General features: G+C 42.3%; 1 long non-coding RNA gene across 1 annotated transcript; it reads left to right on the top strand.

The window, feature by feature from the left end:
- The first annotated feature begins 12,162 nt into the window (after positions 1-12,162).
- Positions 12,163-13,344, top strand: LOC121757295. Its single transcript, XR_006041242.1, has 2 exons — positions 12,163-12,722; positions 13,051-13,344. It is a non-coding gene; the product is annotated as an uncharacterized LOC121757295 (long non-coding RNA).
- The last annotated feature ends 750 nt before the right edge of the window (positions 13,345-14,094 follow it).

Here is a 14,094-nt window from a genome sequence, read left to right as displayed (position 1 = left end):
GGACGGCGATGCTGCCCCCGACAGGGGGGGTACCGGGGACGCAGGGGACGCCAGGGACGCCGGGGGAGGGGGACGTCTATCGCCCCAGTTTTGATTTTTCGACTGCTTCTTCGCACACATCGACCCCAACGGATGCGCAGTTCACGCAATTTGATGTTTTTTCATTAGAGGAGTTGGGGTTTGATATTCTCGGAGTTCCGGATACTCCCGATCAAACGGGGGGAGCAGTGCAGGGTCGTGGCGCCCCAAAGAAGAAGGGCAAGGGGAAGAAGGTCGGGGAGTCGTCGCAGCCGGGTGAGGACGACTGCTCGGTACGGAGAAGGTGGACGGATGCAGAGAACATCGCGCTGTCTGATAAGGCTAATTTCATGCATAGGTCTAGGGGATAAATTCATGGATTTACTAGGTCTAACACACGTTTTAAGCCAGGTATGTTGAAGAATTTCGCCAGGTCCAGGAAAAGAAGAGGACAATCACATGTCCGAGGAAACTGGCGAAGAAGTGAGCATTGTGGAGGAAAATTGCAAGACGGAGGAAATCTCGGAGCTGAAGGGTAGAATGGAGTTTTCTACGAAGGCTTCTAGAAGATTATGTCCGCGCCTATATAAGGAAGGAAGCATGCATTCTAGAGGGACCTTCTCGGTGGTGGCCTCGTTACGGATTGTAGCTAGGAGCTCACTTTTTCTCTTACACACTTGGGTTCTCTTTGGGAAATTCGGGGGTTCACGGCTGGGTTCGCTTCCTGTTTACTTTAGTTCCATCTGGGTGTAACACCGTCCTGTCGAGGGCGAAGAAACAATTTCCAGTTTATTTCTCATATTTTGTGGATTTCACCGAGCTTCGCTGTTCAGAGCTCGGCTCTCTGTTTTTACCGAATATTTTTGTGTTTAATGCAAGTTTAATTTTCTGTTATGTCGTTGATGTTGATTTCTGATTTCACTCCTGTGATTTTCTGGAGTTTGAGTTAGTTTACTTGTGTTGGATGCGTTTCGCAATTGCTCACTGAAATTGTGCAGAGTAATGGCTGGATCGGGTTGATCAGAGTTTGTTGGTGGTTGAATCGGAGGTTTTAATTGGGTGTTGTAGCTGAGTTGATTGGAATCGTTTGAATTCGGTGTTGATCGGAGTAGATCTGTTAGATCGGAAGATATGGAGTTGATTGAGGTTGTTGTTTGGTTCGGATCGCTTGGATCCGGAGTGGATTAAGCATCCGACGTGAATCTGAGCAGAGTTGGTTTAAATTTATGCCTATCCTTCGTGTTTTCATTTCATTCCGTCTAGTATTTGTAGATCTGAGTTATTTCCGGTTTGTTGTAAGTTTCCGACGACCCAACTTTTATATTCTGTTCGAGTCTAGGTACGTGCTCTGTTTTCTTCATCTGCGTTTTTGATTCAGTTAAAAAAATGCATGTCGTTGTTAGTTAGAGTTTCAGTTTGTTATTTGCAGTCTTTCTGCCATACTTGCTAATTCTGGAATTATGGTCCCCACTGTTATATGCTTCCTGTCTGGTTCTATTAGGTAGCCGTTTACACGGTCTAGGAAGGGAATTTAATATCCCGTAGTCTTGATGATGTTTGATCTCAGCATGTTTACAGTTTCCTAGGTCTAGTGTTTACATTTCTTGCCTAGGTCTAGTCGTAGTTAAACCTCAACCCAGTTTGCGTGGCAGCAGCCGCCCTTGTCCAAAGTTTCTAAATGCTTTCTTACGTGTCCATCTTCGTGGGATCGACCCCTGCTTCTCTATACTAATCCACAGTATTCGGGTTGAGGGATCTTTGAAAGGGAGTTTAGTGTGCCCAACGACAGAGCATTCCGTGTTCTCTTGAGTTCCTAGACTAAGTGATCTAGTGGATTCATAGGACTTGGCATCTCGACCTAGCATAACACCAGAAGCACGCACGAGCACTTTTGCTATTCTCCTCACACGCTTCAAATGGCGCCATTGCCGGGGATGGATGGCATAGTTTGTGTTAATGTTTAGAGTCTTTGGCGTATATAGTTTTGATTTATTTTCTTTCCTTTTATTTGTAGTTTATGAGCAGAGGCTCACGGTCTACTCACTGGAGTAACTCGTCTAGGTGGGAGCACGGTCAATTCATTTGGCAGGTCAAGGACACAGCCTCTACAGTAACCACTAGATCAGGGTTCACCACGGGAGATCCGTTTCCGAGTGGATTTACTAGCGACGAATCTTGGGCGTCGTCAGGCCGTGATGATCCGGAGTCACCACCAGAGTCGAAAACAGAGTAAGAAACAGGGGAAACAGAGGAAGTAGTCATGGCGCACGTAGTAGACCCAGATCCGGAGATAGGGTCGCTAACTGTCCATTTAGATGGAGAGCCAGCACATGCCATAGTGACGAACCCACGTCAGAGGTCCATTGAGATCAAGACGAATGTGCTCGGCATCTTACTGACATTTTCTGGGTGAAAAAGTGAGTGCCCGTACGAGTTTTTGAATGAATTCAGTAAATTGTGCAGCATCCAAAAGAGGCCAAATGATGCGACGGAGGAGGACTATCGCTTGCGCGCGATTCCTTCACTCTGAAGGGGGAGGCCAACACATGGTTATTACGGTAACCCCCGGATTCTATCCGCACTTGGAGAGACTTTAATTTGAAGTTTTTAGATTATTTCTTCCCATCCAACAAGACGAATGCTCTGAAGAAGGAGATAGTGGAGTGCAAACAGGACTATGACGAGTCATTGAGCCAATACTGGTCAAGGTTCAAAGGATTGCTGGATGCATGCCCGAATCACCGGATGATAGAGGCAGAGACCTATTCTCTGTTTTATGAAGGAGCGACTCCTGAGTCGAAGGACTTGATGAATTCCTCAAGCGGAGGGAATTTTACACGGAAAAGAGGAAGTGAGGTACGAGAGATTCTGGGGAAATTGATAGATGCCAAGAAGGCATATGATAGTCCAAGGAATGCTGTGAGAAGAGGTTCTGCGAATGCACTGAGGGAACAAGATGATGATAAGGTAGAGGCAAGGATAGATAGACTCGAGAAGGCTCTTTTGAATGCTATCGAAAAAACTAATTCGCTAGCGCCACTGGAGAAGGAGAAACCGCATGGTCCAGGAGGGTCACAATTTCAACAATATTACGGATCCCAGGAAAGAGATTACCAAGCCCAGGTGAATGCGATGGGGAGTTGGAATCCCGATGGAAGTTGGAACCTCGGGAGACAAAGAGATGCACCCTGGAGGAATCATCCAAATTTTAAATGGTCTGATAACGAACAGAGCCAGCCAGCACTACAACAGAGTGTACAGTTTGCACATCAGCCCAAGAGGTAGGGCAACTGGAGGAATCATGAAGGGCAAGGCAATTGGAACAATCGGAACTAGGGAGATCACTCGAACTGGGGAAACAGGAATCAAAACCATCAGGGGAACTCTTATGTGCCACCACACCAAAGGAATTTCCAACCCACCTACCCAGGTCAAGGAAATCAGTTCAACAACAATTCAAGTGGTCAAGGAAATATTCACCCGACCCAAGGAAGTGGAGCACACCAGAATGCAGGACCCGGCCCCAGTCAGCCGAGTTATAAGCCACCAAGGAATCTTGATGAAATGGTGCACGACCTCATCAGTTCTCAGCAGCACATGCAGAACAACTTACAGTCGAACAATGACGTAGTCCACAAGCTTCAGGACACTCAGCAAGAACAAAAGGCGGCAATGGATATGTTAGCAAGGCAGCTGCCACAGATTGCTACTTCCTTGAGTGACATGCAAGGAAATGAGGGTAAAATTCCTGCCTCAGTAAACCGCTTGATAGGGCCAATATTAGCCAAATTACCTTAAGGTCTGGGAAGGGGTAGGAAGGCCTAGCAATGAGACCGAAGGAAGTCACAGATCCCACCGAGGGCAAGGAGACAGGGGGTATAACCTCTAGACCGAGGAACTTGCCTGCAAACAATCCCATGATTAGAGATGAACTCAGGGCAGGAGATTCTGAGAAACCATTGCCTAGAGAAACTGAACCATTTTTCCTCGATCCAGGGCCAGAGTTGGTAAGGGAGGAGGAGAAGAAAGAAGTCAAAGAATTCTCGGCCGGTAGCTCTACAGGAACAGGGAAGCGACTGAAACCATTCCCAAGCCGAGGGGAAGTAAAGAAAAAGAAGGATGAGCCGGTAGATTTTATGGACATTTTTGGGAAGCTGGAAATCAATCTACCATTCTCACAGGCTCTGAAATTGCCAGTGTTTAGCAAGTTCATCAAGGAATTTATAGCTGGTAAGGCGAGACCTAGTGGAAAAATTCTGATAGGCGAGAATGTGTCCGCGGTAATTCAGAAGCGGAGGATGCCTTCGAAATGCAATGATCCAGGTATGTTTACTTTGCCCATCTCTATTGGTGATGTAAAAATCGAACATGCTATGTGTGACTTAGGTGCATCCATAAATGTGTTACCACTTTCTATATACAAGAAGTTAGTAGGGGTAGGCATGGTGTACCCAACTGATTTCCATGTGATTAAGATGAGTGATAGTGAGTCTGTAGAGTCTGGCGGAGTACTTTTAGGGAGACCTTTCCTACGTACCGCTAAGACTATCATTGATGTCTTTGATGGCACCATTTGCCTTGATTACAATGGGGAGAAATATACATTCAGCATTGATGAGGCAATCAAGAAACCTCTTGACGTTGAAAATTTGCTTGCTATAGATGTTATTAACCCCTTGGTCCAGGAATATCTTGAGACCGAATTAATGCAGGAGCAGATTGCGAATTCTGAGATGAGTCATGCTATTGATAGAGAAGTAGCCGGGTGGTGTCAAGCAATGAACACGAGTAAGTTATCAGATGAGGAGCTAGCAGAAGAAATTCTGGAATTCTGCACGAACCCGGAGCTAGCTAGATCAAGGAAGACACCTTATGTGGCAAGCATGGAAAGTTCTACTGAGTCTACGAAGGGAATAACAACTGAGTCGACAGAGAAAAATCCCTTACCCCAGGAAAAAGATGTCCCCAAGAAAGAACTGAAAACACTTCCACCAGGTCTCAAGTATGCGTATCTAGAGGTGAATGAAACTTTCCCTGTGATTATTAACAGCAGCTTGACCGAGGGACAAGAAGAGAAACTGCTGAAGGTAATTCGGAGGAACAAGAAGGCTATTGGGTGGACACTCTCTGATTTGGTAGGAATCAGTCCAGATCTGTGCATGCATCACATTCGGCTAGAAGAGGGAGCAAAAGGCTGCAGAGATCCTCAACGCAAATTGAATCCTAACATGAGGGAGGAGGTGCTGAAGGAAGTATTGAAGCTACTCTCCCTAGGTATCATTTATTCCATACCAGACAGTGAATGGGTGAGTCCAGTGCATATGGTACCAAAGAAGTCGGGAATACAGGTGGTCAAGAACGACAAGAATGAGTTGGTGCCCACCCGACTAGTTACTGGGTGGAGGATGTGCATTGACTATAGGAAGTTAAATGAAGCGACTAAGAAAGACCATTTCCCTCTACCCTTCATTGACCAGATGTTGGAGAGGTTGGCGGGCAAGCAATATTTCTGTTTCCTAGACGGATATAGTGGGTATTTTCAAATCTACGTGGATCCCGAGGACCAGGAGAAGACAACTTTCACATGTCCCTTCGGAACGTATGCTTACAGAAGGATGCCGTTTGGTCTGTGCAATGTGCCAGGCACTTTTCAGCGGTGTATGATGAGTATCTTCTCGGATCTCCTAGAGGATTGCATCGAGATTTTTATGGACGACTTCACTGTGTACGAGAATTCATTTGACTCATGTTTGACAAGTTTGGATATAGTGTTGAGGAGGTGCCAGGAAAAGCATTTGGTTTTGAATTTCGAGAAATGCCACTTTATGGTCCCAGAAGGAATTGTCCTATGGCATGTGGTATCAGAAAGAGGTATACAGGTAGACCAAGTAAAGATTGATATGATCTCAAAACTGCCTTACCCGACAAATCAGAAAGAAGTAAGAGGATTCCTAGGGCATGCTGGATTCTATAGGAGGTTCATAAAGGATTTCGCAAAGATTGCTCAGCCACTCAGTCACTTGTTGCATAACGATGTCAATTTTGTTTTCGATGAAGAGTGCAAAAAGGCTTTTCAGCTGTTGAAGGATAGACTAGTATCTGCTCCCATTATTAGAGCACCCGACTGGAATCTACCCTTAGAAATAATGTGCGACGCAAGTGATTATGCAGTAGTGGCGGTGCTAGGTCAAAGAGTCGATGGAAAAAGCTATGTGATTTTTTATGCGTAAAAAACGCTCAATCAGGCCCAGAAAAATTATGACACCACGGAGATGGAAATGTTGGTAGTTGTGTACTCATTTGAGAAGTTTCACCCGTACTTGCTGGGGTCTAAGGCGATAGTTTTCACCGATCACGCTGCAATAAAGTACTTACTGGCGAAGAAAGAATCTAAGCCAAGGTTAATCCGTTGGGTTTTACTCTTACAGGAATTTGACTGGGAAGTCAGAGACAAGAAAGGAACAGAGAACAAGGTAGCCGACCACTTGAGTCGCATTTATCAGGGAGAAACAGACGAAGCAATACCTGATGCGTTCCCGAAGGAACATCTATATTATGTGGAAAGTTCGCCTAGACCTATCAGTTGGGAAGAGATAATGGCAGTAACAGGTCCAGGAGATGCTGAAAAAGGAAAATACCAGATAAACGCTGAGCCGTGGTTCACAGACCTAGCAAATTACTTGGTCACCAGAGAAGTGCCCAGTTCCCAAGAAATTTCTCGGGCCCAGAAGATGAAACTGAAAAGCGAAGCCAAGTACTATTTTTGGGACGACCCGTATCTATGGAAGATGGGAGCTGACCAAGTAATTAGGAGATGCATTCCAGAGTGGGAACAAAGGGATGTGCTGAATCATTGCCACGCTCTAGCGTGTGGAGGTCACTTTGGACCAAGGAAGACCGCGAGGAAGGTGTTAGACAGCGGGTTTTACTGGCCTACATTGCATAAGGATGCGTTCGAATTCTGTCAGAATTGTGAAAGGTGTCAACAGACTGGGGGAATCTCCAAAAGAGATGAAATGCCGCAAGTCCCTGTCATCGTTTGTGAGATTTTCGACGTCTGGGGAATGGACTTCATGGGTCCATTTCCATCTTCATATGGGAATGCATACATACTTGTGGCGGTGGATTATGTTTCGAAATGGATAGAGGCAAAAACTACCACATCTTGCGAAGCTGGTAAGGTGGCAAAATTTCTTAGGGCTAACATTTTTAACAGGTACGGTATTCCTAGGGCTGTTATTTCGGATCAAGGAACTCACTGTGACATCCCTAACCCGAAACATGCATTATTTTGCATATTATCATATTATATTGTCATTGCATATTAAATTGTCATTTTTACTATAGTATATTAAGTGTGTCCCATAGAAGATGTATTTAGTGTTACGATCAATCAGTATAGTCGAATAAATAGATAGTTCCTTTCACGAGAATTTTTATGTAAGTGTATATAATATATAATTAGTATCGATTATTTCATTTGTATTAAATGATTAATATAAATGTGTATGCATGTGTTGTAACGTGTGCATATGTAAATGGGATTATAGTACTATTTATGTATGTAATTTACATATATACATATTAATAATTTTAGTTTGTGGATAGACAAAGATTAAATACATTAAAAAAATAAATGTGTGTAAGTGGCGTAGCAAATGCATTACTATGTATAATTTTGTAGTCTAATTTTTTTCAAAGTTACACGTTTCTAAATTTTCCTTTTATACGTGTTTTTAGTATAAATATAAAGTACTATGAGACTAAGTGACTCACCTAGTTTTGCAGCTGACTGTATTAGGACTATATAGTATATTCTTTTTTTTCATGAGAAGGGAAAAAAGAGGAGATTGGAGGAAGTTACAGTATACATGTATTAAAAGGGACGAAAGTTAGGAGAAAAAAAGAGAGAGAAGTACAGCAGAAGTAGAAAATAATAAGGAGAAGAATATTTAGAATTTAGACGTAACAACTATGTACAATTTGTGAGTGGAAAACGAAGAGAAGGGGGTCGAGTTTTTGAGTAATTTATCTATCGTGATAAGGTATGTATAAATCACACTTTTAGTTTTACATGTGTTATGTGGTTGATTGTTATATGTTGAATTGGAGTGAATTATTGGATTATATGGTGTGAAATTGATATGATTATGAATTGTTTGATTTTGTTGGTCGAATTTGATATGAATATTTGATTGCTGAAATGGACGTGTTTGTTTAGATATATTGGATAATTTGATGGAATATGATATGGATATGTTATTGGTGCAAAGGATATGTTTATGATACTGATTATGTGAATCATTGGATTAAAGAGGATCTGTGACAGCCTTGTACTGGATCTGATATTTTAGAGGGACCTATGAATCCAATTACAGAGGGACTTTCGGGTAATAGAGGAATCCCGGGCAGATACCAGGCTTGACTGTTACATAATAATAAACTGAATAGAGTGGCATATGCGTATGAATATAAAATGGTTTGTTTTTAAATTGTGTTATATATTGTTTCTGATTATATGTATTGATAAAAGAATATGCTTGATGTTTGTATCATGTGAGATTAAAGGTGGAAATTTATATATACTGAGTTGTGGCTCATATAAACCACTAAATTTTTCAGGAATAAGATAGCAGTAAAGTTTTGAGTGACGTGGGTCATAGGAACTCCACGTGTTATCAGGTTCAACGGCTGACGCATATTGGCAACCTTCTCCTCATCATTTTGCATGTAGATAAATGTATAGTATATAGAGTGGTGAGAGGGTTCCACTGCTTTACAGGATATTTTGAAATATGTATCGGATAAGTGTTTGCTTGAACTTATATAATATGAGTGTTCTATGAATTAGACACGTGTATTGATTGTTTTTATGTTAAGAGATTTATTTATTAAAAGAGTATACGTCAGAGGGGTTGAGGTGTGACAGTTTAGGTGGTATCAGAGCAAGGATAAGGATCCCGCTGGGACATTGCATCCATGCATTGCATATGATACGTATTGGTTATAAGTTGCATATGCATTTGAATTATCAGGAACATGGATATTCCTGAACATATGTCATCGATGAGAGAAGGGTCAGCCGCCCCGCATAATTCATTAACTGCAGAAGCATCTCATTCACCTGTTGCATCATCTGGGGGTAGCCAGCCAATACATAGGCGGGTTAAACAAGAAGTACAGGGACTAGAAATGAGACCAAGGGGTAGAAATTTTAAAGAACTACGAAAGATGGGAGCCGTTGACTTTGTTGGGACTTCTTAAGAGAGTTCAGTGATAAGTATATGCCACCAGTGTATCGTGATGAGAAGCAAAGAGAGTTTTTGTCCCTTAAACAAGGATCTATGTCAGTTGCAGATTATGAAGTGAAGTTTACTCAGCTTTCTCGTTATGCATCGGCATTGCTACCTACAGAACAAGATAAGCGTAGACGTTTTGAAGAAGGATTGATATATGAGATAAGAAGCAAAATCACACCTTCAGACCTTCGTACTTATAATGATCTACGTGCATCAGCTATACGAGCAGAGAGACTAGTGAAAGAAAGACATGTGTATATTCAAAGACAAAAAAGGGGACCACATGAGTATATGGGTGAATCAAGCTCGAGCATTTCAAAAAGGCCTAGTTCTTTTTCTTCGGCATCGAGTTTCAGTAGAGGAGGTCCATTGGGTCAAAGAGGCGGATGTGCACCACCTTTCAGTTATGAGTGGGGACGAGGATCTGGTATGACAGCACGTGCACGACCTTTATGCGTGCACTGTGGACGACCACATACAGGGGAATGTCGAATAATTACAGGAGGTTGTTTTCACTGCGGACATCAAGGACACTATTATAGGGAATGCCCACTGGGGTCTAACATAATATCAAGTGGAAGAGCAGCAATGGAACCAACAGTACAGAATGTGCGACCTGCAGCATCGAGTGCAAGTATTAATCGAGGTAGTGGAAGAGGACAAACTATGAGTGCACCTATGGGTCGAGGGCGAGGACAGTCAGAGGCACATGGATCTACACCCCAGGGACATGCTGGTGTGTTTGCTATGACACAGGAGGAGGCATCTAGAGCACCAGAGGTCATTACTGGTACACTTTATTTAGTTGATCCTATGATATATACATTGATAGATCCAGGATCTACTCATTCATTTATATCACCTGTCATCACACCACATATGCATAAAGAACCTGAACCTCTAGATCACAGACTAGGTGTACACACACCCTTGGGTGAAGTTATTTCAGTATATACAGTATATCGAGATTGTGCGGTGAGAATCAATTCAGTAGAACTATTGGCAGATTTGATTCCCTTGTTCATATATGAGTTTGATATTATCTTGGGTATGGATTGGTTGTCACGTCACCGGGCTAAGATAGATTGTTATGCTAAAGAAGTGGTAATAGAGTCACCAGGACGAGATCGAGTGATATTCTACGGCAATCGACAGATTGTTCCCTCCTGTCTTATAACTGCTACAACGGCTTTTCAACTGATTCAAAGTGGATGTGAAGCATATCTTGCCCATGTTGTAGATTGTGCTACGGTTAATGATCAAGTTAAAGACATTTCCGTTGTTAAAGATTTTCCTGACGTTTTTCCTGAAGATTTACCTGGTTGCCACCTGATCGAGAAACAGAGTTCACAACCTCATAGTCTAGCGAAACGAGTCTAGACTAAGACTGAAAAAAACTCTCGGGCCAGAGCGGAAAGAAAAACCTGGCTCTGATACCACTCTGTCACGCCCGCATTTCCTAAGGATAGAAAACACGGTTGATCGCGACTAGGGGAGGGTTAAAGAAGCGGGGAAGAAAGGGGGAAAACAACACAACTCAACCATAGCCCGAAACAAATGGGAATAGCTCGAATAAAATCAGAGTATCATTTCAACAATCAACAACTCCAAATGAAAAATATCCCAACAATACACGAACTCAAAAGAAACCATATTTAGCGGAAGCATTTCGAGAGTAGAATAATGCTATGTATGAAGACACACCATATTCTAGACATTTGATAGACATTCTTCACTTTTATGCTCAACACCCACCGCGCTCGTCACCGCTCAACCTGCACATAGGGAAAACATATGCATGGGCTGAGTACTTTAATGCACTCAGTGAACTCATGCCCAAAATACATTCATCATTTAAGTTATGTCTAGCCATCATTGAGTGAAACTCGGGTTTTACTTTAAAAGGCCGAGAATCACTAAAACCATTCCATAAAAAGTTGTCTGCAGACAAATATCATTATCATCCCCATTCATGTACCATATCTGAACCATCATGTGAAACGAGAATGTGGCCACAAACTCGATCACTGGACCGGCCGACCACAAAGGACGGCTCACGATCCCCATCAGTGCACTAGTCTGAGTAGGGACTCACTCCCTAGTCAGACCCGAATTCGTTAACCATCAAAGTCTAGTAGGATATTATCATAGTAGACAATCAGATAGGCAATTCAAAACATAAAGTATGGTATGACATAACATTCAAACCACCATTATCTCTCCATAAACATACCATTGCAATTTAAAAGATTTTAAGTAATAGAGCCCACCTCAAAAGCTTAGAATTTCCGTAAATAGTTCCTCGTTCCGACTTCTAGCGTGCGTGCGAACCACCTTTTCGAAAAATACATAAAGTACCCATCAATCTCGATAACCAAGATATTTAGAATGCATGCACTCTAATTAAAGTCTTTTATCACGTTTCTCGATTTTTGTACATTTTTTTTTATTATTTGGCTGCCGCTCAAGGCGTCGCGTGCGACGCCGGTCGGCCGCTTACGCCCAAAATTCCTCCGCTGGCTCCTCGTATTTCCCTCCATGATATCGAAATAAATTCCAAAATTTTCTAAGCGTATAATTATCGCAACTATTTCTCTTCGCAATTATATTATTTCAGACTGGGGATAAAATTATTTGTACATCGAATTATTCGGAAATTAATTAATTAATTTCTCACGATTAATTTAATTGACGGCCCAAAGATTTATTTACTTAGCCCATCTTGTTCCTCCAATTAAAAGAAAAGAGCCCAACAAGAATTAAGAGAATGAGGCCCAATCAATTCATTTTTTTTACAAGGCAAAAAGGGCCCAAATTCTTTTACCAAACAAAGGCCCAAATTTGACTTCCACTTCCCCAATCTCTCTCGGTTTACTCCCTCTCCCTCTATGATGTTACTTCATCCCAAAATTAGGGAATTTCCCAAATCAAGATCCCCAAATTGCAGAAGCTCCAAAGTTCGTCGCCTTCAATTCACTTCCCGTCGCCGTCTGCTGCGTATTCCACCCAGGAACGCCTCTGCAGCGAGAGGGGAGGACGGTCGCCGCTGCTCGCTGCCCGCGGCTCAAACACGCACCGTCGGGAAGTGCTGTTGCTGTCAGACGGAACTGCTGTCTCGGGTCAGCCTTCGCCAGGCTCCGTTGTGCGCTGTTGTACCGTCGCGGTCCAGATCCTTCACCATCGCGGTAGACGACCATCATCAGCAGTCATCGTTGAACCGCTGCCTTCCGGCATTCCCAGCTGTCGGGCAGTCCGAAAACAGCCCCGAATCGCCACCGGTAGTCCCGACCGAGCGCGAAAACTACCCCGTAAGCATCCAGCAGCCCCCATTAACTATTCTCAACAACCCCGAACAGCCCCGAAACCAACCCTAAAGCAGCCCCGCCAGACAAGTTCTCATTCCAAGTTAAGTTCTTTCATGTGTTCGATTAAGTACGGTGATGTTCGATTAGTTCTTTGTTGTTAAATTGTTTGAATTGCTTGTGAAGGTGAAAGTATGAAATCAATGTATGAAATTAGCTACTAACATTTCATGCTTTGGGCTAGGAAAGGGATTATACCTCAAGAATTTGAACTTGGTTGTGGTTGAAACAAAATGGAAGCAACAATTCCTTCTACTTCTTCTCCTCTCGGCTCCCTCCCTCTCTCTCAATTTGCTCATTGTAAAGTGTGTATTGTGAGGAGTTAGGGAAGAGGTTACATGAAGAAGTAATGGTTGACCTTTGGTTTGTAGGATTAATGGTGGAAGATGGAGAGTGGAGAAGTTGAAGATGGGGAGTCTCCACTTGAAGAAACCGTCGATCATGAAGAGGAGAAGAAGAAAAAGAAGATCTTTGGGCTTACTCCCATATTTTGGAAAAAGTATTGGGCTCAACATAATTTATTTAAATTAGTTTGGGCTCATTTAGTTGCAAAGCCCCAAATTTGTATAATTATCTATTTGTTGGACCTTTTGATTGTCATGGCCCAAAGCCATTTTTAATAAAAACATTTGGACTCAAATTTTTATTTGAGAAACCCAAGAGTATATATTTTGCATTCTCTCATTCCTCTCTATTAATTAAAGTTCACGGAAAACTTTAATCAATTTCGTCGTCCCGTTTCCAACAAAGATTAAAATCACTCAACGCAAACAATTAATATTTAGTGTTGTGCTAAATATTAATTCTTCAAACGATCCTTTCAAGAATACAATAAAAGGGTAGAAAAAGTCGGGGTGTTACAATCTACCCATCTTAACAAAAATTTCGTCCCGAAATTTGCTTACATCCTTCGAATAAAACATTTCTCCATTAACTTGGAATCCGATTTCCAAGCAGCTTCCTCGTATCGCTTAATAATTAACAACTATAGTTGAAATAGTATCATCCCCAAAATTCCTTTTGTCATCCAATTCTCAAACGACTTCCAAGTATTCACGATGTTTCCACATACATCACTTTCACGGTTTCAACGAATTTATTTCTCAACTCTTGCACAATCCAATCTATGATAGCCTTCACTTTTTTTCATAATTCAAAATATGAGTACGAGCTCTATTGCCCTTGATCGTAGGGCTCCATTTCCATTCTCTTACGGTAGTTACCACTTATATTGATATCCCGTAACACTAAAAGGTTATTGGTCGGAAAAGCATTTTCACCACATTTTGTTGCTCTAGATCTAATATCTAGATGTATGGCATACTGTTCGATCCCTTAGCAGCTCGCTATAAGCGCTACGTAAAAGCTGAAAATTTAACACCTCGTGTTCTTGGTTATATCGATGCCTCTAGTTG

Source organism: Salvia splendens, chromosome 12, assembly GCF_004379255.2.
Source record: "Salvia splendens isolate huo1 chromosome 12, SspV2, whole genome shotgun sequence".
Taxonomy (NCBI): Eukaryota; Viridiplantae; Streptophyta; class Magnoliopsida; order Lamiales; family Lamiaceae; genus Salvia; species Salvia splendens.
The sequence above is the reverse complement of the archived record's forward strand: the minus strand, read 5'-3'. Positions and strand labels throughout refer to the sequence as shown.